Source organism: Sus scrofa, chromosome 8 (genome assembly GCF_054392235.1).
Source record: "Sus scrofa isolate SSC_HxYL_T2T_F1_AM1 chromosome 8, Sscrofa_HxYL_maternal_Yorkshire_Landrace_v2.0, whole genome shotgun sequence".
Classification (NCBI taxonomy): Eukaryota; Metazoa; Chordata; class Mammalia; order Artiodactyla; family Suidae; genus Sus; species Sus scrofa.
The window spans coordinates 143626102-143654003 of NC_139390.1; the positions used below are offsets into that span (position 1 = coordinate 143626102).

At 40.5% G+C, this 27902-nt stretch overlaps 1 protein-coding gene and 1 long non-coding RNA gene across 10 annotated transcripts in view; one reads left to right on the plus strand and one right to left on the minus strand.

The window, feature by feature from the left end:
- Nucleotides 1–27902, minus strand: part of CFAP299 (cilia and flagella associated protein 299) — a 572345-nt gene that overhangs the window by 282464 nt on the left and 261979 nt on the right. The gene's annotated exons all lie outside the window — the stretch shown is intronic.
- On the plus strand, nt 404–27039 carry LOC106508257 (uncharacterized). 3 transcript variants are annotated; one of them, XR_014813538.1, is made up of 5 exons: nt 5257–5368; nt 20096–20184; nt 20622–20715; nt 22566–22723; nt 23465–23802. It is a non-coding gene; the product is annotated as an uncharacterized LOC106508257 (long non-coding RNA). The 3 variants fall into 3 exon arrangements; XR_014813539.1 differs by lacking the exons at nt 5257–5368; nt 20096–20184 and adding an exon at nt 404–565 and having other exon boundaries at nt 23465–27039; XR_001304985.3 differs by lacking the exons at nt 20096–20184; nt 23465–23802 and having other exon boundaries at nt 5258–5368; nt 22566–22702.

A 27902-nucleotide genomic window follows, 5' to 3' on the forward strand; every position in this document is an offset into this window, starting at 1 on the left:
ATTTCTTGGGACACTCTAACAGAGTGTAAGTCAGAGGAGAGAAAGTCACCTTCCTGCAGCCCGTTTGTCACAGACTGCTTCCCACCTTGGCACTGCAGGGATGCAGAGCGTTTCTGGTACTTCCCGGTGAAACAGTGACTGTGCCTTGTGCGTCTGGAAGAAATGTGGCAGTTGGTTGGGAATTGTGGGGTCTGGAAAAGCAGCCATAGATAACAGGGTATCTGTTAGAGCAGCAATGAAGGGTTGCAGGGTGAACTGTTGACAGGCCACCCACAGCCCAGCAGAGAGCCTGCCCCGCCCAGCAGAGCAAAGGCAGAACCTATTTGGAACAAGGTTTTACGTAAACATGTTTGAGATAATACGGACTCGTCTCAGACAAAACTAGGTTGCCGGGTGGAGAGGTGTATCGTTTATAGTCTTCTGTGGTCTAGGAGCCTAAGGCACGCACACCGCAAAGGAGGAAGAAGTTGCACAACTTAAGGATCACTGCTAAATGACTTCTTGGGTACCGTACGCTTACAAGCACTGCGGAACTTCACATCGTGCCAGAAGTATTAAATACTTGGTAAGTTTCCAAGTGAACTTTACTTGCTTGCTGTTCCAATCCTTATCTGTATTAGAAGGATTTTGCAGGATATGCAGTCAAGGCTTTGAAGGCAATGATCATCTAACCTAAAAGAGTACTTAGGACATGCCAGGCGCCTTCAAGATAGTGACTGGATTGCACGAAAGTTGAAAAAAAAATCCAATGATTTGGAGTTCCCTGGTAGCTTAGTGGTTAATAAGCCAGGGTTGTCACTGCTGCGGTTCAAATCACTGCTGGGGGGCGGGGTGATCCCTGGCCTGGGAATTTCTGAATGCCATGAGCATGCCCCCCATCCAGTTAATTTAACTTACTAAGAAATACAAATGCAATAGATTCATTCATTTATTCAAGAATATTCATTGATTGCAAAGCACTTGGTTAGATTCTAGCGATGGAAATGGTGCAAAAGAAAGCCTTTGTCCTCAAGGAGCCTTACGGTGACAGAAAACAGCAAAGGCAGCCGCCAACTTGCAAGTCCGTAAACAAATCATCTCAAGTCTCACAAAATAATGACCAACTTTGGAATATTTTCCCTCTTCATAAGAAGTGGCCCCTCAAAGATTAAAGGGATTTGCTGAAGTCACACAATTAGGACGTGACAGCCTGAATTTCAGTTTGGGGGGTCCGTGCAGGGTCAGTGCTACCGTTCCTCAATCCTACATCACTCAGCTGTGACAGTGACATTGTTTTGTCATGTCAGGTACTATTTCCATTTAAAGATTACTTGTTGAAAGCAAGAATGTCTATGGAATCCTTAGTTGGATTCGTTCGTTCCTTTTTCTACTGAAATTAAACGTCTACCGCAAGTCATCTCAGGGCATACTGTCCCATGCCCTGCTACCACTTGTGAAACTGGACGGCCAACATGAAGCTGGCGGTAGCAGCCGTAAATCTTGCTCTTGCTGCCTCTGTCGTGAGAAATCTAATTGCTATGAATAGGCTGCCCCTTCATCCTGGCCCAAGGCCACCATTCAACAAAACTAAGAGGCACGTCCATGACTCTTCCCAGGGAGTCATCCAGGGTCACTGCTGAGGGTTGCCTAAATGGGGTGGGTTCATAACACCAAGCCCCAAAGGCCAGGAGCCCCTTGATTCTTGTTTCAGTCTGTCTTTGGCCATTGTGGCTTGTTTGTTCTCTTTATTTGTTTGGAAAAGAGGCTAGTCGTGGCTCCTGGACTTTGATGAACAGACGTAGAAAGGCGAGGCGATAGAGTTCTATTATGAGAGTGGCTGCAATTAAAAAGGACAGCAAAAACAGAGACCTACAAACATAACTGGCTTTGAAAATGACCCCCAAACCTCGGCTCATCCTATAAAGAAATTCGCCCGCCTAAGGTCCCATTTAACCAGCTGCCCCAGTTTTTCCCGAAACCAGAAAAAACTGCATTAAGGAATGACTGATTTTAAAGATTTACATCCCTTGATTAAAATCTTTATAAAAGCATCAGCCCTTTATGTGCCACCAGAGTACGGAAGCTCGCGTCATCGTTTCCACTGACACAACAGAAAACCAGGCTAAGGGCTTCTCCTCAGGAGAGGTCCCATTTGCGTCTGCCTACCCCTCCCACCCTCATCTACTCTTCCAAGAGCTTACAGGGTCTGAGCACACTGGCCCTCGCACCGTTCTTCGTGCAGGCCAAGGTCAAGCTTATTTGGGCCTCAAGGTCTTCACCTCTGCCTGGAACCCTCCCATCAGTTCTTCCCTTGGGTTTTCTAGCCGTTCGACCCTCCCCTCAAACATCACCATCTCAGAGGAGCCGTCCACAACCAGCCTTCGAAAGTCTCTACCACACACCTCGTGTTTCCTCCCTTTTGCATGTAACCTTGGACTTGTCAAGGTTATTTTTATTTATGAGTCAACTGTCTCCCTAAAACAGAACGTAAATTATACAGAAAGAGGACTCTGTTTTACCCTCTGCTCTACCTCTTTAGTGTCTAGATGCTAACTTGCTGTTCTGTACCCATCTCTGTCATTCTGAGTCCTTCCTATCTAGAACATAGAAGACAGTAATTATTAAAGAAAAGTCATTTTATAACACAACCTTGTAGATCAACCACATTTCAATAAAATTTAAAAAGAGAATCATTTTAGAGACCAGGTGATGAAGTTTGTAGATTCACTGTATTTTCACAGACTGGATGCTGCTGTCCCTAATTTTCTGTTTCTTACCCTGGTATTTGATTGTCACTTGTTACTTCTGACTGTTGTCAGGATTTTCTCCTCTCACGTGGTGCAGTAAGACCACACTATACTTCATAAATTCAGCTTCTTCTCTTTCCAATGTGTCCACTGAAGAAAGGACTCATTTGAAATGAGTGTACTTAAGACACCGTGAATCAAATTTTCCTTCTAAAATTTAAAAAATTCTACACGTCTGAGGCTTTTGTCCGTCAGTGCCCAAGTGTTTGCAGCGTTTAAGATGATAAAGGTCTGGTCGGATACAGTCGACCCTCGTTTAAGGAAAGGAGAGGATCATTTGAGGATGTGGCGGTGTGGACTAACACAGCCGATACTCCTAGGCATGCTCACATCCACTGGGGCCCTATTCTCCCTCCGAAAAAGAGCGTGTAGATGAAGGGAATACAGCTTGTCCCATCTGGGGAGTGAAGGTGTCTGCCAAGGACGCCAACCGAACTCACTGCGTATGAGGAAGCTGGCCCTGGAGGAAGGTACGTGGGAAGAAGCTAGGGGGTTAAAATAAGAGAAGAAGAAGAAGAAGCAGCCTCTAGTAGTGCATATAGTATCACTAGACTTAACTGTGAAGAAATGCTAATGGAATCAATTTTCTAACGTATCTAGAATTATCCAGAATAGTCTACACTGCCTAGTAGTTACCAACACAGCAAACACTTCCCAAAATGAATGCGAGGTGTGGATGTGCTGTAGAAACACTACCTTGTGCCCAAACAAGAAAACCACGCACATATTTACGTTAGCTTGGCTCTCATCACATCCCACTGCACACTTACTTTGTTTCAATGATGAGATGCTTTCAAATGCTACAGCATGTACAGGGTTTGTTAGCAAATTTTAATGGTCTGGTAACTACTGGAGTAACTTTAGCCCCCAAAATGCAGCACTCGTATCTAAAACAAGAAAAAGAAGGTCTAAAACAAAAAAAAAGAAGGTCGACTTAGGGAGACTCAGCCAAGCTATGGAAATGTATGGAAATGAAGTTTCTGTTTCTGTTTCTTCCCTGGACTCTAAGGCGTAGAATGCATATGTGCTGTAAAATTAGATCACAGTAGGTTTTTTTTTTTTTAACTTCATTTTTTAAAAGCGTCAAATCCAAGATACAACCCAAAAAAAAAAAAAATTTCAACTTCGTATGTGGTACAAATAAACTGAAATTTCTTAGAAATAGTAAATATGTTTTCCACCCACAATTGACATTCATAAGTAATAAATATGATTTCTCCTGAAAGAAAGCTGAAACTTTTTAAAGAGCTATTGCCAAGTTAGAATTCAAGAAATCAATTAAGTATCAATTATTCTGGCAAGTAATAATTAATTCATAAACGCTATGCAGGTACCGACAACTCTTTCACACACCTGCTATTACACATTACAATGAAATTTATTCAAAGAATTTGGCATCTGGCAAGTCGTCTGCTTTGACACTACATTAGTAGTTACTCAACGTTGAGCGCGGCACATAGTCTCCCACTGAGAAAACCCGGCCATGTATACAACCACCTGCAAAACAAGAATAAGAAACACAGACTCCTCCACTCTTAGTCAGGGGCCTGAGTGCTGAGCTTTTGCTTTTCATTAGAATCTGCAGGAAAAGAACTGAAGAACGCCTGCTTGTGAGACGTATGTATTGACCTCAAAGGGTGAAATGCAGGGCACTATTTATTCAGGTGAAAAAATACAAAGCATTGCGTGTTGTTCAGCAATGATCAAACAAAGAAGGTTCAAAAGAATGTGCTCCATGTGTGACTTTCAGAGCTCAACTCTGTACTTCCAGTATTAAGTGGTGAGGCAGAAACACCACAGTTGTTAGGGCGCTGACAGTTTTATTCACAAGGAACTTTCAAATACAAGATTTTTATAATTTTATGTATAAATGCTAGAGAAATACTAGGAATGACTTCCTCTACGATTAAGGTTAGCCGTTGGTTATAGCTAGAAGGGCATTAATCTGCTGAGATGAATGAATGATTTTTACAAATTATTTCTGTTGTAAAGTTTCTAAGAATGGACGCTAATACTCTGTGCTTTGGGTTGCCTTTAGGTACCTACAAATGGGTCACCATAATCTAGCAGGGATACCTGATTAGGGTGTCTTCATCAGGGAATTTGCCAAGTACCCATTACACACTTGCTAGGTGACGGTAGAAGACCCAAACCCTGACCGCAAAGAATTTACAACTGCGATGCCCCACTTCAGGACAAATCCCTCCTCTGCGTATCTTTAAAGCTTTCTGCAATAGCCGGCTGTTAATTTTATCTTCCCTGGGTCTCGGTTTTCGTACCGTAAAATGTAATGAGGATATTAAGATGGGTCACTTACAAGCCCCCTTTAGGTATGAACATTCTGAGATGCTTTTAAAACTCACTTCAAGAGCTCTGAGGCTGAGGTTGAGCTGGAGTTTGAGATAAGAATGTGAAATATGGAGTTTTAATAAACAGACGGAGGGAGGAGCACGTTCCAGGGAAATGAAATGGAGCAAAGCACAGAGGAGAGGAACTGACATGGTGGTTTCGTAAGTCCAGGGATGGGACAGACTTGCGCAAGTGGAGACGCTCCGGAGGGAAGCAGGAGAGAAGGGCGGCTGGTAAGTTGGGCCAGGTGGTGTAATGACTTGATTATGCAGCTTGCAGTTCAGGATTTACTAGAGAGGCAAGAGTGTTTTCCAGGGAGAAGGGGTAACTTTGGCAACACACATTTTATAGAGATCTATGAAACTGACATATATGGGAGTCTTAGAGGTGCTAAGTCCAATTAGAATGCTCTCGGGGTACAGGATCAGGTATGTTAGCAGCATGACTCATGGGTTTCAACTGGGAGTATAAAGGGAAAAACAGAAACGTCATACCAGGCACACGCTCTCCTGATCACTGCGCCGCAGTGCGGAGACCACTTTTACACGCATCTTTGGAGGAAGTGAGTCTGTATTTTTGTTTTGCAGGGCAGATGCCCCACATCACAGGAGAAATCTAGGCTCAGGAATGGCCATGTCTTGGTTATGTGCCAGATATGCAATCTATAATTATACTCTCTGGAAATCTGCTTGCTTCTCAGAGTTAAGGATGCCATCCATATGCTGCCACTGCCCCACGGACCCTGTGGTTGCTCAGCAGTAGCAAAGCACAGCAAACATTGAGAACTGGGGCACCGTTTCTGTATCCAGGGGCGTGACAAAAATTTTTCTTCCCGTACGTTTGTACCACCATAATGAACTAAAAAATTACTTAGATCTATTTTTTTAGGAGGAAAATAATATTTGCAATACAAATAGGAGGATTTTTATAACATAATCTCAAAAGGAGCAAGAAGAAAAGTACAAACAAACAAAAAACAAAACAAAAACAAAAAAACCTAGAGAGGCGTCTGAGCAACTCTGGAGGGCAGAAGGCTGCAAGATGCGGATTTCACCGGGCAGGTCAACAGATCTAAACAGTTCCCCTAGGAGTTGATTCTAATAGCACTCAAATGAAATGTTCCTCCAAGTTCTTGTGGAGTTAGTTAATCCTCAGTACGTAGGCCATACTGGGTTTGGTGCAAATCTGTAATTAAATTGCGAAAATGGTTCTTAGCGTGTTACCTCTGGGGTCCTTTTTCTAACTTAGTTCCCACAAGAAGATGAAAAATATTAAGAACCTGAATCACTCACTGTTACTTGAGCCAGACACACTGTGTAGATCCCATGGCAGGCAGATTTAATGAGAGAGTCAGTCGCTGCCTCAGTTCTCATGTGGCCCTTCCCAGTGTCCAGCATGTTTCTCTCAGACGAACTGGTCCACTGGGAGCTTCAGAAAGTCAGGGTGTAGGAAGACGAGGAACAGGAAACATTTCGCCGGTATGACAGTTTTCTGCGAGCTCTACTGTTTACAAAGGTATGTTAATTGATTTCTGTGGTTTAAATTAACCAGAGCATAGGCGCCTTAATTAATCAAAAAATCCCCCTCACTATCAACTTGCACACATGCTACCATCCCCCGGTGGAGGAACGTATTTCTGCGTTGTCCTACATGTGGTCCAGATTAGCACCTGCACAGTTCAGTTATTAAATGAAAAACAGCCCCTTACTTGACCTGTGGAGCTCTTGTGTGCAAGAACCCACCCAAGAGCACTGGGTCTTCCTTATCAGATGTGTGTGGGGTGACATAATGAATGTAACACTTCAGGGCAATTGGCGAGATTTCAAGTCCCAAGCCCGGGTCGCATTTCCCCGCTCACTGTTTGGAAAGCAGACCTGATGCGCTGCGTGTAGCTAGTGGCGAAGCTCAGGTTCTCCCCTCCGAGATCTCAAACCAAACCTAAGAAACGAGCAGCCTAAATTTAATAACAGTCTGAAACTCATTTGCTGAACAAGAGCTTCTTAGAATAAGTGATGAAAACACCAGGGAAATGCTAGGTGAACATGTGAGGCCAGCCCCAACGCCTCTTTTATCTGAAAAATTTAAAGGACAATAGCTTTGCAGAGAGTATTCAATTCTGATTTCGTGAACAAATTTCTTATTGTTGTTGCCTTGAGAAAGCAATATCCGGATACAAATTTTAAATAATTTTCTAATATATTTTAAATTGTGTATAATTACACAAAGAGTACATATCAATATCACTGTACCATTTATATAAACTTTAGTATTTTGCCATTTCTATCTACTATAAATTTTTTTTTTTCCAAGACCTTACTGACACAGACAGAATATACACAGGTCTAAAGTGCCTAAGCTTCAGCAGAAGAGAAACAGAATTTTGAGACCATGTAAACAGTCACAATAGACTTTATAGAAAGAGGTACATTTACTCGAAAAAAGAAAAGTGTGAAGGTGATTGTCACGAGAGCTTTTCGTGACATTAAAGACTAGTAGTCCTGGCTAATAGTGGTTAAATCTTACCCACTGGGTAAAAAACAAGAAAAATGGAATTCTTTTGGAACAGAAGGGGTCTAGTTGAGATAATATGAATTACTTCCTGATTGTAAAGAATTAAACAGACATATAATAAAGATTAAAAAATATATATCTCAGGATAAATGAAATAGAACAAAGAAACAAGTCTTAAGATGCCCTGAAACAACATTTAATGGCCACTCATACTTGGAAGCTGGCACTCTGATTAATCAGTTCTAGAACATGAAAGATGTAACTAATCTAGCAAAGATTCAGAAACGTACAACTGCTATTAACAAGGATGGTATGTAGCTCTCATATAGGATTATATTGGAAACAACTGGGACTCCAGTTTAGAAAGTGAAAGGAGATATGATTAAAGTCTACACAATCCTAAAACTTATAAAATGGACTTCTCTCCCAAGTATTAAGACTAGAACTAATGTGCACTCCTTAACACTCAAAGAAAGACATTTTATAATATAGAAAAGAAAATACACTAGATTTCCATGATAACATAAAAGCTCTTTAAATAAATATTTATTCAGCATCTGCTGTGGATAAGGCACAATATAAATAGTATGTACTCAATAAATATCTCATAAATTTTGTGCTATTCCTATTTTTCAAAACTAAAAGTATAAAAAAAAGTTCTAAATACTTATTTTAGGAAGTTAAGTGGTAAACATAGGGAACTCATTAATTTTAAAAGTTAAGCTAAAAACACGAATTTGTTCAAGAGATATTTCATTGAATTAGATGGATAGACTGATATTAGTATAAATCCATATTAGATTAGTGAAAAGAAAAGAGAGATTTTTCAGGTATACTTACAGTTCTCATGTTATAAAGCAAAGAGTGTCCTTTATTAAACATCTTTTGAAGATGATAGAATAAGAAAGTATTCGATGCATCATCGAGGGGAACTTCTGCAGGAGTTTGAATTTCTGAAAATTTAGACATCAATCGCTAGATTTTGTCGCTAAGAAGCATGGGGACCTGTAAATATTTAGGAACTATGTAATAATTGTTAATGTACTGGTATGTAGAAGAATGTATTGGGAGAGCCCTTGAGATATGTTCACCTTTGCGAATCTGCAAATAGTTTAGAGAGGCTTCATATTTATACTGTATTCTTCCTGCCACCATCCTGACATCAGCCCACTGAATAGAAAATTCATTCTCATACTATCTTTGAGATTGAAGTGTTATCCTAGAGAAGGACAAAGGATCTGATGCATTCTTGGGTCAGATTTTTTTAACGGGCTACATGAGAGTTACTTCACAACCTGTAAATCAGTAGCCCTCACAGAATGGTGACGGATAAACTGATGCCAGGTAAGGGCAGCTCTCTGGCAGAGGACCTCAGGGCTCTGGTCTTGGCACCAGTCTGGACAAGCTTATTATCAACAACTGGGATGATGGTGGGAAGGTCTCACTGACTGCAGCCTTCAAGAGCTCGGAGAAAGAGGGGGATGACAGGAACACTGGAAGGGTCTCAATGGGCCAGAATTGATAGAGTGAAACTTGAAAAATGAAATCTAAGTGACACGTGTAAAATGCTGCCTCGGTGGGGGAAGAGTTAGCTTAAAAGCAATGAACACATGACCTGTGAGAAGGGGCCTTCACCTTCTAAGTCTCAGCTCCCTCATTTTTTTGTGATGGAGGCAATGGCAAAGCTGCTACAGAGAATAAATGTGCTACGCGTAGAGAACGCGCAGACAACCAAGCTTGCACACCTTAGCTACTGTTCTCACGCAAAAGAATGTAAGATCATGGCTCCTACCCCAAATGTAAGGTAAGACCTCACCTGATAAGAACTACTGCACGCTAGACTAAACGTTTGATTGAAACTGCATGGACTTTTGAAGACATAAAGTGGATCTGAATTAACCATGAGACTATTTTTAGTGGGAAAAAAACAGAAAACTAAGCCTGTTACAGTACCCAGGGTATAGGAAGGTGGATTCCACAGGAAAGAGTTGAAAGCAGTGGTTGGAGAAAAATAAAATGGACCTTTTTTGCATATCCCATTGAAACTGGCCCATTCAACAGCTAACTTCTCCTTCTCTTTCACATGTATTCCGATAGCACCTTGTATCCCTTTCTCCACCAGTGCCTGAAGTTGTAAATCTCCAAGGCCTTCCTCCAAGTTCTGGAAGCTTCTGGTGGCCTACTATTCCCCAGGTTCGGGAGCCCCCAAGGGCTGCCTCTGCATCGGGCTGCACGGGTACAGGCATGAAAATGAGCCCAAGACGTCTCTCACGCAAACCATTCACGAGCTTAGGGACTTGTGGGAGTGCCCGGCAGGTGCTGGCCAGGATCACCCTGCCGTCTGTCGGGGTTCCTCTGGCTAATGCTGTGCTGTATTACATTCCCTTTCTCGTTCATCCTGTTTTTAGGCTTCACTCTTCCCTCTCGACACTTCAGGAATAGCTCTCTCCTTTCCTCTGCTTCTATCTCTCTAGCTTCCCGGGCCACTAAAGAAGCGGCGAGTCCTAATTCAAGCTCGGATGCTTAAGCAGAAGTGTCCTCCACTGCTCGGGTTTCCAGCATCACAACTCCACAGGCTTCCCACCCCCTCCACTGGCCTCTCATAACTGTCTCTGGTGCTAACCCCTTGTGAGTTTTCTTGTTTACCCAACTCACTCCTTCTTTCTGCACACCTGGGTACAACTTGTCTTTCACCCTTTGTTAAACTTCCACCTCATCCATCTCGGGACTGATGGAACATTAACAAACATATGCGTGTACAGAATTCACAAGAGATCTCCCTCTGCCACAGGAAGGGATACACAGAATACACATTCAGTGGAGAGAAGGAATATTTTTCATAATCACAGTGTTAGCAAGGAGTACTATGGAAAGGAACTCATACACCATCATGCAGGCTTTCCAAAGATGATATTTTTCATAAGAATTTCAGAGTTGGAACTCAGCTTAGACATAATCCATTTCAATACCCTCAGTCCAAGGATAAAGAAACTGGGGCCAAGACGGGTGATCTAGTCTGCTGATGACCACATAGCTAGTTAGAGGTTAGAACCAGAATCTCTCAACTCTCAACTGCTATCCCAAGGTTATTTCCATTGCAAAATACTGCCTTCTTTGTCTTCTAATGGTCCAGGTATTACTAATATCCCAAAATAGCAATATTCTCCTGCATTAAAAAATTAATGGGATACAAACTGCTTTTATTCTTATGGCCATTTGTGTGACTAAGCAAAAGAACAAAACAATGTGGTCGGTAACTAAAATTCACAGAGACTCTCAAGGCACATGCCAAACAGCCAAAACAGCCTTGAAAAAGAACAGCGGTGGAGGTCTCTCATTTCCTGATCTCAAAATTTATTACGAAGTAATCAGTGCGGTGCCAGCATAACGAGAGACATACAGACCAACAGAACGGAATAGAGAGCCCAGAAATAAACTCTCACATGTCATGTATGGTCAAATGATATTCAACAAGGGTGCCAAGACCATTCAGGGGAGAAAGAAGGTGTTTTCAAATGGTATTGAGAAAACTGGATATAGCCACACACAGAAACATAAAGTTCATAAAGTTAGGCCCTTACCTTGTTGTCTTGATAGCAAGAAATACATGGCAGGGAGCAGATTAGTTATTTCACATGCCGCGACAAAGGCAAAGGACTACCTTTGACAACCAAAATAGTATTACTCTTGAGGGGTAAGCATAAAAAAAAAAAAAACTGAGTAGAATTATTTGGAAACTTTGAAAATAGAAACTCTCTCTAGCTTTTGTCAGAGGTTGTTAGGAACTTTCAAAGGACAGAGGAAGTCATTTAAGATACATCTCGAAGGTCCCACAACAATAACGGTCCATTTCGTACCGTACCAAGATGCAACAATAATTGTTGTGCCTTAAAAATGTTCAGTACAAACTGAAAAAGCCGAGAAGACAAAGTCACACTTTTCTTTTCATCGGAGCTGAACGCGGGTCCTTGCGTATTCAAAATGATGTTGCACAATTTAGTGCAGCTGCTCATTTTGAGCAGATGAGAGGAAATCATTAAGGCAACTTCCAACCACCCAACTTCCACTTTAAAATAGAAGAAGGAAGAGTGGTAAAGGGCAGGTGACAGTTTACATCTCAATAAAGAGAAGAGGGTGACAGAATGTCAACCTCTTTGTGATATCCGTGACTATTTTCATAAACTGCAGTTGGCAGCTTTCCAGCTTTCCTGGAGGGGCCCACGTTTATAATTTCAGTAGCTGAAATTCGCATAATTACAATTTCAGTTTCTCTGTGAGGATATTGTTGGGCTTCTTTTGTGCCTGATCAACCGAACAGCTGTGTCTTCAAGTGGAAGTGTCTACTCACTGTTTCCAACATTTAAAGAAAATTAAATGAAGACCATATTTGGGACTATCATTAAAAGGAAAAAAATATTCTCATGCCCTTGGAAGGCGAGGGGATGCTTTATTATCTGCTCTTCAAGAACAACACATGCCAAGTATTTGTGAAGCCAACACAGCTGCAAGGCCCACTTGTCATTCTTATTCTGTCTACCCAGTAGCCTTTCGGGCTTTTCCATATATTCAAATTTAAGACACATGAAACGTATTTCCTGCCATGATGCCAGAATATTTGTTTAGAAGTTCAGTGTTTCAGAGGTACTGTGCCAGGCACCACTGGAAGACAGCTTATCAGAGTTCTTGCCAGGGTCACCTTTACGATACTGAAAATCGTCTCTTTCCATCCATCATGCTTAGTAAATAACCGATCATGGGAAATGATAAATGGACAACTTGGATATTATCAATAATTGAATGGAGAAATCCATTCAAGTTAATCAGTTTCATTGAAAGCCTTCACTGCCTTTGATTAATTCTGTACGGAATACAAACTCCTGGGATGCTATTTTTAGAAACGGAAGTAATTAGTTAATATTGATAATTAGGTGGTAATACCCCTTGAATTTATCCTTTAATCTCTTCTACAAAAATATTCTCTTGGTGGGGGAGGGCTCTGGGTAAAGGGACAAGGAAAAGAAGTCTTGGAATATTTCTTTCTTGAATCAATGGAAATACCTTTTATTCAAAATCAATCATTTAGAATAATGAATACAAAATTGCACACATTAATAAATCAGTGTAATATGGGCAATATAAATTAGTGTAATATGGACACGCTTACAGGTGTGTGTTTAATTTTCTAGTGACACTTTATTCCTGAATAATCATTCACTGATATCAGAAAATTTCATAATACATTAAGCAGACGTACAACACGGAGCGATCAAAAAGCTGGAAAAAAGAGACCAAGACCTACAAATACATTATTTAGCACAGAGGTTAACAAGACCTAATAAAAACCATCAGGTCTTTGGAGCACTGCAGAGTTTACGAAAATTCCATGAGCCATCTAAAGTGACCAGTGAATACCACCTAAAACCTGCCATCTAACTATATGCCACTTTGTAGCAGTGAATAATTTCATAAAACACTCACATCAAATGTCCAGCAAGAAAAGAATACTTTTTTGTGTCTCTCTTTATCCCGAGAGCAAAACGAATCAGTAAATGTGCTTTCACCTTCCTTGAACACAAGACGTTAGAAAGATACACATGAACCCAACAGTGCACTGATACTGTTGCTCATACTAATCAGCTTTTAGAAGATGCCCCTCCAGGTACTTCAGCGTCCTGGAGTTTTATAATCAGGTTATCCGTAACTTGAAGCCAACCTTACACCTGAAATGCAGCAGCTACGACAAGTGAGTGAGCATCTGAAATAAAATCATTAAAAAAGCTTAATGCGTGCCTACTACGCTCATATATAAAAATGAATTCTCCTTAAGGAGCACACTATGCATACCCACTTACACCTAACAGGCATTACCAATGCGTGAGCAAACTGGACACGGACTTCATGGCCGTGAATGATGTCCCGAAACGCTCACATGAGATGTCCAGCCAGAAAAGAACACTACACAGTTGTCTAATTTGCTGAGAAAAACTAGGCTGTGAAAAAATTTTCAGTATTGGAGTGGAATATTTTAGTGATAAACTTGGAATAATATTAGTGGCAATCAAAACCATTTATGTGTATAACTGATTCACTTTGTTGTATGCCCGAAACTAATAAACCACTGTAAGTCACTCTACTCCAATAAATTTAAACTTAAAAAGTTAATACAGAAATGAAGTATTTCTCAATACCACCACGAATATCCATCTTCTATTATAGAAAGTATTGTATAGCTGAGTAACCACTTTGGAAAGAGCTTCTGATGTTCCTGTTGCCCTCAAGATGACAGCTCTCTCTTCACACCTGCACGGCTGTGCCTGCCTCCCAAGTACCCTCCTCTGGAAGAGCTGGGAAACCAGAGTGTGAACCAGAATTAAACTAGATGGTCGGGATTACGAATTGCCCTTTTTATCCTGTCAAAACTTTTAACTTTAATTTTATCCTGCCTTTCCTTAACAGCCCATTTTCCATAAACACCCTAAATTTATGCTAATTTTATTAACTTTAAGAATATGCACATAAGCAAAAAGAAAACACAAAAGTATTTTAAGTCTATACTTTTAAAATTTTAAATAAATATACACATATATATTTATTACTTTACTACAATGTTTAAACACACATCCAATATATATTTTAAAGGATTCACTAAAGATGAAATACAGAATATTTTAAATAGAAACATGCCTAATCCCCCTCCAAAATTTACATCTAACATTTGGTGAAAAAATGCCTTAAAAATGTCTTTCTAAATTTGGATTCGCTGCCCATTTACTCCTTACGTCTGTCAAAACTGAAAAAAGATAATTCACAAACTTACTTAGATGCAAGTAGAAAAATGACAAACCAAACCAAGATATACTTACTGAATCACGACACTCATTTTTCAATTACACCCACAAATTACACAATAGTTTTGGTTAAAATTCAATGAGCGATTCCATCTTTTCTTTTTTCTTTTTCTGTTTTTTTAGGGCCACACCTGTGGCATAGGCATATGGAAGTTCCTGGGCTAGGGGTCGAATCAGAGCTGTAGCTGCCAGCCTATACTACAGACACAGCGATGCAGGATCTGAGCCGTGTCTGTGACCCACACCACAGCTCATGGCAATGCCAGATCCTTAACCCACTGAGCAAGGCCAGGGATCAAACCTGCCCTCTCATGGATACTAGTTGGGGTCGTTACTGTTAAGCCACAACGGGAACTCCAAATTTCTTATCTTTTCTAAAGTTAATTTTTTCCTGGCAAATTAATTGAAAGATACTAGCTCTTCTAGTTTTTATTTATCCTTTTAAAAAATGTCCTTTGTTTGATTTGGTGTCCCTAAAAGATTTTCCTCATTTAGAAGAAGGTATTCTACTACGTACGGGAAAGACAGTGTTTAGAGAAAGTACTTTTTATTTTCAACAAATAGTTCCTAAAATCACACACACCCTCTCATTTAAAAAGATTTAAAGAATTTTAAATTTTAAATGCATAGATGATTATTTAGAATTGCCCCAAAATTATTTTCAGCAATGAAATAGTAGGCTGTTTTCAATTCAATTTTAAAAATACTCTCTCCTATAGCAAGCAAGAGTTTGCTTCAAAAAGTGGTTTGTCTTCAGGGCCTCAGGGCTTGACTTGCAAACTGCTGGAGGTTCACACGTTTGTTACTCATATCGGAAGCCTTGGTACACCCTTCTGGTGATATTCACTATTGAAGAGAGTGGCTGTAAATCCACAGTTTCAAAATCTAATTTAGTTTGGCCAGCGTCTTGTCCCTCTAATTAGCTCACTATTGTTTTATCTCCAATGTGATAATACGGGCTTGTACCACGCGTGGACGGGGCAGCTCTGGCACTTGCGAATTATCACGTGTGCTCATCATTAGTAGTATTTCCGCTGGGCAGCCTTTCTTGTCCCCCCTCGTTTTTTCTCTTCTTCCCTCCCCTCTCCCTCCCTCCTTTCCTCCCCTCTTCCTCCCTTTTCTTTCCTCCTCCTCCTTCTCCCTCCTCCCTACCTTGCTTATACTTTAAAGAAATATGTGTTAGTTTCTTATTAATTTTCTGAGGGTTAGTTTAATTAAAACGAAATATTACAATCAGTAAATCAATGTGTCCATGAACCCGACACACATAAATTGCAATGTCACATATGCCGAAAGAAAGAAAACAATAAAGCTACAACTTCCAACTGCTGGGGTTTTGAAGTTCCCTCCCTTTCCTCCGTACGTCTTGTTACTGTTCATAACCACTGCCCACAGACTACAAGGATCGGGAAAAAACAACAACAGTGCCAACCCAGTCAGTCTATGTTTTAATACTAATAAAGATTAACTTCTTCCTAATACTCGCCATTCAAAACAAACACAAAATGTTTTCAGCACAACAAAGAAATCGTAATTATGTGATATCATAAAGGCGTTAGCTAAAGCTACAACCTTAATCACACTGGAAGGCATAAATGTAAGAAATCAACTCATCGTACACCTTAAATTTACACAATGTTATATGTCGATTATATATGAATAATAAGTAAATAACCATATAAAATAAACCTAAGTGCTCATGTTTTCTTCATGCACTACCCTGGCTTGTCGTGTCCACCCCTGAGGTTTGCAATCTGGAGACCACTGACAGAGACATGGAGGAGACGATTTTTGAACAGGAGGACAGTATCGATGGGTCAATGTTCTAGGATATTCATCCTGTGTGGAGAGGAACGTGCGTGGGCAACACGCTGGGTCAATAAGGAGGCCATTTGCAATGTCTCGTTTTTTACTATTTACATAATATAGCTGAGCTAAGAAAAGTGAAGCCCTAAACTGCAGCTGGGAGAGGGAAGGAGGAAAAGAACCAGACGGCGAGGGCTGCGTGGCTAGAAGAGGGGCGATCAAAGGGGGACAACGCTAAGCCGCTCTGCTAGGGGTCTTCTCTGCACCACTGGGCAGGAGTCGGGACGTTCATCGAGACATGGCACAGGAGGAGGCGATCCGGGGTAAGAGCGAGAAACTACGCCTCCGGTTTTACAGACGTTGGATGCCCGAGTAGGGTGTACGACTGAATACAGAATTGTGGACCTGAGAGAAGAGTTTTGCGATAAAAATCGAACATCGTCTCACAGTTTTAAATAAACAGCAGAAGCGTGGGACACTGTCTTTGAAGGCCATCGATAACACCAGACGGCGGACGGAGAAGCGGCTTGACACCTTTTCATCGACAATTTTCGTACGGTACACGTGTTTCAGACTCATTGATTCTCTCTTTGGAAAACATGAGGGTCTGAATCTGAGACTCTGCGGCAATTGAGCACATATGAGGCAAGTAAATTGGAGTGAGTCAGGTTCAGAAGCTCAAGCTCATTTATATGCCGCTCGGGGAGGAATTTGGCAGAGTAAACTGAACAGCCAAACCAAGAGGGCATCCACCAGAGAGAAGCGAGGGGGCATCAGAGATGGGACGGAAACATAAGGTGGATAGGAGGTCAACACGTGGGAACACGAGGGGAGAGGAACCCAGAGCAAGGGGAGTACCTGGCACACGGGATGCACTCAGAAGTACTGACTCCATTGTACTGATATTAAATATTTTTGTTATGTAAAAAAAGAATTATTTAAATATTTTAATGGCTTATTCAAACAAAGCCTATGCATGTTTATCTAGAAATTATAAAACGATAAAAGCCTGTGTAAGCACCACCGACTTGAACATTCTCAGAACCTCTGTTGCCCCACTTACCCTTCCTGATTCCCTTCCCTTCCCTCTTTCCCAGAGACAACGACAAACCTGAAACTTAAGCTTTTCTTCTTTTTAACTTTTCTCTGTAGTTTGCCAAACGTCTGAATACGTATTTTCTAAAATATTGTTCATAAATTTTTTTGCACTTGGTGAAATGTTACTGCAGACAGAGAATCCACCTGATGAAATGTTTTTGGCGCCGCTGGAGTCCTACATCCATTAACAGCAGCATTTCATCATCTAAAATGTACAGTGTCACTTCTAACAGGAAACATGTACTGGCAACCGTGTAGTCAGCTTTATGTTCTCAGCAGATGAAAATTTTGCTGTGACAATCACAGCCTAATTTGTCTTGAGTGTTTTGAGAGACTTAATCATACCACTGATTTTTATCTCCTAGTCTAAGTGTCGCTTTTCATCTTCCTAGGAATTCTCTCTTCTGTTCTATTTTCAAAACCACCCAAATATACTGATTTTGAGAAGAATGTGTCCTAGTTTCTGATTGGAAGTAAGAGCATTATCTTTCTTTTAGAGAAAATTCATTAGTCCCAGAATATTTTTAAAGCCTCAACTTGGCAATTTAAATGAATCCGCAAATTCATAAATAGATGGACCATTTAAATAGGCTTTTGACTTTGTCCTGAATGAGTAATATGTCGTGGATTAATATTTGAAAAATTTCAAAATTTACCATGCTTTTTCCTCTTATGTGCCCATTTACAGCCTCATACCACACACACACACGCACACACACACACACACACCGACAAATGTGCATGCACCTACCAGCCTAGAGAAAGGAGCAAGATATCTAGGTTAGACTAATCAAATTGTAAATATCTGCATTTCAAAAATGCCATAAAATATCAAAGTAAAGGACAAAAGAAAAATACTGGCAACCTGCATGACAAAAGGCAGCATGTAAATTCACAGAAAAGTGCATTAATGTGAAATTCATAAAAATACAAATAGCCAATAGAGGTAAAACATGTTCAATATCAAAGAAATTATTTTAAAGCAGGAAACTACAAAGAATAGAAGACAGCGAAAACAATAACGGAATAAAGATGCTACCTAGACTAGGCAAGTTCAGAGAAGGCAGGCGTGTAAATTTGGATGGCGGCCACCTCACCCTAGGAAGGAAAACCTTAAGATGCTTACCACCTATATCCCTGTACTGTCCTCCAAGAGATGGGCAGAGATTTTAAGTCTCAGGCAGGTCACCTTCACGGTTACATCAGAAACAACACGAACAGCATAAATGCCGACCCGAGATGACTGGCTTAATAAAATTAGATACCGCAATATGATAACATCTATGTAAGCCATTAGGATTCCATTCTTGAAAAGTGATTTTGAATATTAAAAGATGCCAAAGAGATATGCTAAATAAAGAACTAAAGTTTAAAAAATAATGTATGCTTATATTTTTATAAGAAAATAGTAAAAAAAAAAAAAAAAGGAAGGTAGGTTACATAGTTTTATGTATCCATAAAGATATACCCTACAAAGTATTTTGGGGGGATGGTAGAATAAAAAGTGATTTCTTTGTTTTTTTTTTTGTTGATGTTTCTAAATTTTTTCTTTAAGTATTAATTTAAAATGATTTAAAACACAAAATATTTATTTAATTACTGTAATAGATGAATAAGAATTTTGCAGATTCTTGCAAATATGAATCTTCCCAACATACTTCTAATGATTTTCTATATAAAATACATTCACATTTTCTTATATCAGAAGTATTATATAAGGCATTTCTGTACTGAGAGGCTATTTTCTTACTCTTTGGCTTATTTACAAGCTAACCTCCCAACTGAAAGGCAGTACAGCCCTGAAAAAAATGGTACCATTGTACTTCTTTCCATCACTAATCACGGATAAAATTGAAAGTCCATTTCACAAGGAATATATTCTTTACTGATTTATGGAAGGAAACTCCAACATATCATGAAACTGAACCACAGGACAACAATGAGTAATCCTTCAAAAACACTTCAAATGCCAACTTTAGTGGTCTTTTAATAAGCAATAAAATTTGAGCAAACATTGTGTTTTTCTACACAATGAAACTGTATTTTTATTTTTACCTTTCATTTTATTTAGATACAATGATCAGTTCTGAAAAGAAATGCTTTCTCGATTAATTTTAGTCAAATGCCTCCAAGACACTGACTTCATGGAGGGCCTTCTGAATATAAGGCAACAAGGACCCATAAAGTAGAAGAAAATGAAAATGCCTTCAACTCCACTAATTTGGAATTTATTTTTAAACATCAACAGCAATTGCCTTAAAATGAAGGGAAACTGTTCAACTAAGATCACAGACTATTTTGCATCGCAGCCCATTAGCATTGCTATCTCGGCCTCAGAACTCTCTTCAAACGAGGCCCAGGAAGGGGGCCCCAAGTACGTGTCCATCACGTTAAAATGAAGGGCGGTCTCTTCTATGAAGGAGCTTCCTCACGGCAGAATCCATCCTGGTTTCAGAGGCTCTCCCGTGATACTTTACACCCATCTTAACAGATGTTCCAGAAATTAATAAGTATTATTTTCCCATGCAGGCAATGTCAGTGGCTCAAAAAAGCAACCGACTTAAAAGTTCCAGGGCCTTGGCCTTGAGGCAGCTCCCTCCCTCTCTCCCCTGACTGCAGGACCAATGGTTTCTGCCCTTCTCTATAAATACTTTGCTCTTTTGTACCATTCCTTGCTGAGTTTTCCTTTCTCTGCAGGTACCTTTGCTTCGGTCTGCCAGAAACTCTGGAGCCTGCGTTTAAACCTTGCTTCCTGGGCAAAGTCTCCCTTAGGCTCCTGCTGGGAAGTGAGCTCACCACCCACCGGTTGCCTTTGTGTCCCCTGTGATATTGTTCTGCTCTTACTCTTGTTTCTAGAAAGCCCAGGCCAGATCTGAATCATTTTTGTACACTCTAAAATAGAGGATGTGAGACATATTTTTATCAGGAGACATTTTTCGGTGAAAAATACACAAATCCCTCAATATACTAAACTGCTTTAGAATCTCTTGCTGTTGTTTGCAGTTATTATCTTTACTCATGTTGCAGTTCATCAGTGAAAAACCATAAGGCTCTTTTGAGAGACATTTGAAAAGAGAACCTGAGTGGCATTTAGTTTCACGTCTATCGGCTGTACTTTTTCGCTTATTTCTGCATTTTCTCTAGGTTGTACAAGAGCAAGCAGTCATGACTCACAAAATCAAGTTGCAAATGGTAATAGATTTTTTAACACCTTGTTTTTCAGTCTTGGTATCTTTCAGTATCATTGCCTGAGAAGTCAAGGAAATTTCAAAGCAGAACTCTGGCAGAAAGTCCGCCTCACAGACACAGCCAGCCTGGTAAGGAGTCTGTGTGTCCCCAAAAAACCGAAAGCCAAAAAACAAACAATAACAAAAATAACCCCCCCCCCCCAAAAAAAAAAACAGTTAAGGAGAAAATTATGAAGGGGGAATACAACTTAATTTTTTATGTAAAACACACAAAGGTCCCCGTGGTTGCCATTTTTAAACTCTGGGTAAGGAAGGTCTTTTCCAAGCCAGCAGGTGCACTTCCAAGCTTCTTATAATCCTTCTTTCTTCAACGTATTTTCTATAAAATCTGGTATCTGTTTCTTTAAAACATAGCAGGAACTTAGACATACTTTCAAAGCACACATGCACAGGAAACTTATCTACAGTTTTATGCTTCATTTTCCAATAATCTATAATTGTTTTTCCTACACCTAATTTAACTGTGATTTTAATCAAACTTTCCAAAGTGTTTAACTTACTTTTCTTGGAAACAACAATTCTTTTTTACTCCTGTATTTCGTCTCCTTAATGTAACATTCAATTGCGTGAACAAGTATATGTTACATTTAATGTGACAGTAAACAGGAGAACAACTAGCAGACACAGGTTTGGAGATAACGAAAAGTGGCTCTTGGTCAGCATTTAGCACAGCCACAGGGAGCAGGTGCACACAGAGGCCTGCAACCACGCCTCTCCCTCACATGGAGCCTCCTTCCCTCCATGGGCTTTCAGGGGAAATGGAGCATTTCATGGTCCAGTGAGTCCTGATATGCAGACTCTCAGGCTTTCTGTTGTACTGGTTATTTAACGATATTTGGACTCCATGTTAGAAATATAAAATACAGAGAAAATATAAAATATATGTAAAATCTACCTATAACACTATGTTAGTTATTTCCACTAAAACATTATTTGATATTATTCAACTGACGACAAAGGTAAGAGTATACATCAAACAGATGTATCTGAGAAGTTCCAGTCATGGCTCAGCGGTTAACGAATCTGACTAGTATCCATGAGGACGCAGGTTCGATCCCTGGCCTTGCTCAGTGGGTTAAGGATCCAGCGTTGCTGTGAGCTGTGGTGTAGGTTGCAGACACTGCTTGGATCCTGAATTGCTGTGGCTGTGGTGTAGGCCAGCAGCTACAGCTCTGATTCAACCCCTACCCTGGGGACCTCCGTATGCTGCGAGTGTGACCCCCCCGAAAAAAAAAAAAAGCATACAGAGGTATCTGAGATTTGACTGTTGATAACTGAGCTCTATGCAAATGAGTTGTAGCCATCAATGCTAATTTTTTTATCATATTGGTTTTTCTTTTAACCATTTTCAAATCGAAGTATAGTTAATCTACATATTGTGTTAGTCTTGGGTGTACAGCAAGGTGTTCTTCAGATTCTTTTCCATTACAGGTCATTACAAAATACATTTGAATTTAGGTCTCTGCGCTATACACTAGGTGTCTGTTGTTTATATTTTATATACAGTAGTCGTGTGTATACGTTAACACCAAACTCCTAATTTATCTCCCACTCCCTCACTATCACTTTTGCAATATCACTGAATAATTTAATGAATAATTATTGACTTACAAAACATTTAATACACTGTGCGAAGCTCGAGAAGTATACTGATAAAAAGACCCATTACTTTATAGAACTTATACTCTTGACTTGCAGCCTCCAGCCTCGGTTCTCGCATCGCTACCAGTAAAAGTATCCCAAGATTCTCTACATCTCTACCTATGCTTACCAGTATACATATATGCACACATGTGTATTTATAAATTATATGCATGCACGCTTGCACGTATGATGCTTTATGAAATATGCACCGTCAACTCTGGATTCCAGACTTCTAAATGTGAATTTTTTTTTTACTGCCACCATTTTACAAACAGGGACAGGCACCGAAGAGAGGTTTCTTTTCAACATGACCAGCACAAAGACGCAGTCGTCCGTTTGATTAAAAAGTCATCAGATGAGTCAAGCACATCGTTACTAAAAGAGAGTTTATTTCCTGGTCTGTACCAAAAGCAAATATACCTGCCTCCATAAGGTAACAAACTGGTGGACCCAAAAAGATTTACAACACACGTGAGAGTGTTTGAAATTATATTTAAGGAATGTTCGTAGTCTCCGCAAAACCCTAGCGTTGGCCAGCATGTGGTTGGAAAGCCACTGCTCTCTGTTCTGGCCACAGAGGGCACTGTCTGGCACAGATACTCTCTCTAGAGTATTTATCACTCAACATGAGTTCTTTTAAGGAGAGCTGTTCATATGCTTGAACAACAGAACATATTCTTACACTTTACTTTTTCAGTGCCTTAGAAATATTTATATATGCAAAGAAGTGAAAAACCTAGTTGAAATCCATTTTTTTTTTCACTCTGAGTTTCAAAATCACAGCATCAGATTGGAGAATAGACTATAAAACTAAAACCTTTATGAATTCACTCTGTATGTATGGTACTTCATTAGCACAACTAAACACGGATTATAGTTGAGAGAAGAAAAAAAAGAGGGAGAGGGGAAGAGAGAGTGGAAGGCGAGGGAGAAAAGGGAAAGTGGAAAGAAGAATAAAACAGGGAGCTCCTGTCAGGGGCTCAGCGGAAACAAACACGACCAGTGTGCATAAGGATGCAGGTTCGATCCCTGGCCTCGATCAAGTGGGTTAAGGATCTGTCATTGCCGTGAGCTGAGGTGTAGGCCACAGACACAGCTTGACTCGGGCGTTGTGTAGGCCGGCAGCTGCAGCTCTGATTGGACCCCTTAGGCTGGGAACTTCCATACACTGCAGGTGCAGCCAGAAGAAGAATGAGGAGGGGAAGGGAAGAGGAAGAGGAGGAGGAGGAAGAAGGCGACGAGAACTATATCGAGAGTCCCACGTTCCCTGGAGTCTGGGATTGAGAAAAGACAGTGGATGTCACCAGTCACAATGCACTGTTTTCAGAAAAGAATATGATAAAACTGTGATACGTGACCTTGCTTTCTGATAAAACTTTCAAAACGATTTGAACGGCTTTTTTCTAACCTTTCAAAACACTCAAAAATTAAAGTGGCTCACATAAGAAGTAATTAATTAAAGGCAGCATTTGTAAACATGAAACTGAGAATAAAGCTTCTTTTTGGAACAAATTGCAGCACCTTTATTCTGGACAGTAGATCTACTGTAATTAGCTGATGAGAAATTAGGGTAACAATTCACCAGCCATCATCAGTTTAAATTAGATGCAAGGGGCCCACGCTGGGCTGGTGCTGTTTGGTTTCCGGAAAGACACGGTGGAAGAACTGCCAGGCTGACGACATAGCACAACGGGTGAAGCATGGCTGCTCCTTTCTCCTCCTTTTACTTCACAAATATTACATGGGACGAAGGAAGGTCAAGGCTAACCTCTCCAGTAGCGCTGTAGAACACATTAATTTGTGCCAGCTCAAAGCAAGCTTACAGACACGAGAGGCACTGCTGTGGGTTGCAGCTGAGATCATCCATTTTCATTAACTTGTGGTTCAAAGCTACTACTACATGTAGGAAACGATGCTGCCTTTTCAGTGACTGTGTGTTAAAAGCTAAGTCCTAAAAGCTAAAGAGCGGAAACAAACACATGTTTGGAAAGGATGCTAAATTTCAGATATTTCATACTGAAAGCAATTCAACCACAGTAAAAACACAGGTTCGAAATGAAAATTCTTGGCAGATAATGTCTACAAGCTTTTCCTCATTTTTACTTGCTGTTGTTTGTGCGAAAAGGTACAACTGTCATGTAACCTTTCAAGTCACGAAGGCCTGAGGAAATATCCAAATAATAGAAAGACCTTAGAGGACAGAAGACAAGCGTCTCCTCCTTACTTCAAAAAGAAGCCAAGCGATAGGAAGACGTTTTGCAGAGCTATTAGCTCTCCCTTTTGTCCTAGGTATCTCACATCTCTTAAATGTTAGACAACTTGACACTGACTCTTACAGAGTGAGCTAAAAAAATTAATTAATTCCGCTCCCAAAAACAGCATTAATTTATATCAGCTATAATTTTAGGCAGTTACTTGCACCATATAAAGTCAGACTTCTGGCTTTCAAAGTCATCTACTTGAATAATGACATTTCATCTATCCTTTCAGAGTAAAATAAAAGTCAGACTACCTCCACAATACAAAGGAGAGTCTGCCCTAACATGATGTTTGGCTAGTATTGACCATAAAAATCGTGTGGCTTTGGAAGTGGAAGAGAATTTTTTATTTTCTAGATGGAGACACAGGTTGTAGTTTGCCCAAGAAAGGAGCTGATCAAAGGCGGGACTGGGCTGGTCTCAGCACCACTCTGCTTCCCAACTGCTCAGCGCTAGCCACCCTGAACGAGTGTGGCATCAGGAGATGCACTCTCACAAAGAGCCTAGGACTTAGCATCGATTATCTCCAAGAACCAATTCATTTTATCCTCTTAGTCTACTGTTTCCATGCTCGTACCCTAAACTCATATGGCGCAGGTGTGATTTTATTGGAACATCGAGCATATGGGAGGAAAGGAGAGTCCTGACCCCACAGCCATTCCTGCTGCTCGGATCACGGGTGCTCTCACATTCTCTCTCCAACCACTTTATAAATATTTGACACCGCCCTCTACTCTCCTTTGTTGTGTGTGTGTGTGTGTGTGTGTGTGTGTGTGTGTGTGCGCGTGTGTGCGTATCTGATTGGCATACACTTTCTAGGGTGAACCCATGTGTTAAGTACAATGGCGGCCCCTAAAGATACTCACATCCTAACCTCCAGACCCTGAGAATACGTCAGTTACGTGGCAAAGGGGAATTAAGGTTAGAGGTGAAATCAAGCTTGCGAATCAGCTGACTTTGCCATGGGGAGATTATCCTGGATTCTCTCATCGGATCCGAAGTAATCGTAAGGGCCTTATGAAGAAAACGGACGAGAGGGCAGATGAAGGGAAACAAGGGACAACAGCTGGGAAGACACAACCCGACTTTGCTAGAGGGTTACCAACCAAGGACGGCAGGTGGCCTCCCCAAGCTGGAGACGGCAAAGAAGCGGATTGTCCCCTTGAATCTCCAGAAGGAACGCAGCCCGGCCAACACCTTCATTTTACCCCAGTGATATCCATTTCAAGTTTCTGATCTCCGGAATTTTAAAACAATGAATTTGTGTTGTTTAAGTCATTATGTCTGTGGCAATTTGTTACAGCGGCAATAGGAAACTAATACAGTCTAAGAAAATAGGAAAAACTGAAGCGGAGGAAAGCTGTGAAATATCAGACTTTCTAAAGGCTCGACTGGGGGAGAATGCACTGCCCAGCTCATCTCACAGCCTCTGGAAGGATGGAACGAAGGCCTTCACAGGCTATTGGGCCTCCCTTCTTTGCTAGGGTTTCAGGACATCTCCGCAACCGGATCAATGATCACCACCTCTCGCTCTCTGGTTTCCCCTCTTCTGCCTCCATGTTCCACCTACAAGAAGCACAAGTATTTATAAGGACCTCAACATTTGTGAGTAGTGATGGGGAAGATGGAGAGTTCAGCCTGAGCCATGTCCGGTTGGAAGTTTCAATTCAGGGAAGAGGATGCAAAGCAGGTCCTCTGGACTCTGGGAGGAAGGCTGAGCTGGGAGACAGAGACGTGCTAAGATTTCTGTGGGACACTGTTGTGTCACAGAGGCTACGATAAATAAAGTCTTATACGAAGGGAAGCTTGATTAAAAGCAACAAACAGCAATGAAAGATCAGTAAGAGTGGAGGGGAAAAATACCTCTGCCTCTAATAAATGTTTCCTTTTTTAATGAATTAGGCATTCTAAAAATTACTTTATGTCATAATGAAGCATAAGAAATATTGCCCTATGAAGCTAGGCAACAAGCCCAGAGTCACACATAGGCTCATTACAGGGGCAGCAGTTGCCTCTGGCATAAAATTCTTCCCAATAGGTTGCAGAATCTACCCAAGAAACAGAAGTTTGCATTCTCTCAACAGTCTGCTCATCTGAATTAGGTTTCTGAGAGCCTTCGACAAACGCCTGTTGTTGTCTCCTTCAACTCAGTTACCCACTGATGTGTAATTCCACATGGCTACAGAAAGATAAAAATAGAGTAGTAGCATGAAAAGTCCAAAATACAAAAAAAGTCAATAGAATTTTTTTTTATAAAAAGAATCATAAAATGAAAGTTTGGTTTCTGCTGTCGGGTATGTTAGTAAAAGGAGATACTGAATGATTCATAGAGTCTCTAGACCTGTTTGCTCTTTAGTTTTAATTTTTTTTTTAATTTTATCCATCATCAACGAAACAGTGAAAACATCTATAAAAACAAAGCTATTCATTCTTCCACTATACTTTCATTCTCGACCCTAAAAGAGCAAATAAAAAAAAAGAGCTAATTAAAGCGAATAGCTTGCTATGTATCCTTTTGCATGGTTTTTGCAAATGAGTAACATGACATACAAAAATGCATACAAGACACAAGCTTTGTTAGTGTCTATAAAATCTGGGATCTTAGTAACTACATTACACTGTAACTGGCTTCTCTCACTTGACAAAGATATACTGGCAATCCCTCCAGTCCAGTAGCTATAGATCTAACTTAAGTTTATTTTCTAATAACGATACAATATTCCCCAGTGCAGATGTTCCATAATGCATTCAACTATTCCCCACTGATGACCATTAGAGGTATTTTATATCAGAATCTGCATGATGCAAAAATCAGTATCTCACACAGATAGGAGAGCAACCTGTACAAATATTTTTCAAAAAGGCATATAACATTGTAACATGAATAGTTCCTCTTTTTCCCCTATAAGATAATATTTTTCCAATTACTGATGAGAGTTAAATAAGAAAACTCCTCATTCTCAACTAATTTCCTTGATTCTTATTTTCCTGGAGCAAAGATGGAACTGAAGCAGTAAGAACAGTATTTCCGTATGTTCCCCCAATTATATACATATCAGTCCCTGCATCTGGACCCCAAAACTCTGCTTCCCCCCTTGTCATACATGATGAATCACCCACTGTCCCTCCCAAGAGCCAACTCTCCAACTTGCGTGCTGGATACCACTGCCTCTCACTTACTCAAAGACCTTGCCCCGGAATTCTACCCTTTATCTAATTTATCATCACGTTTCCTTCTCTAGCGGATTTCCCCCTTGATAAACAATTATCCTGCATTTCCCCTACTTCAAAACAGACAAGACAACGAGCCTGTGACCCCTCTTTCCTCTCTAGCTACTGGCCGATGCACGCACC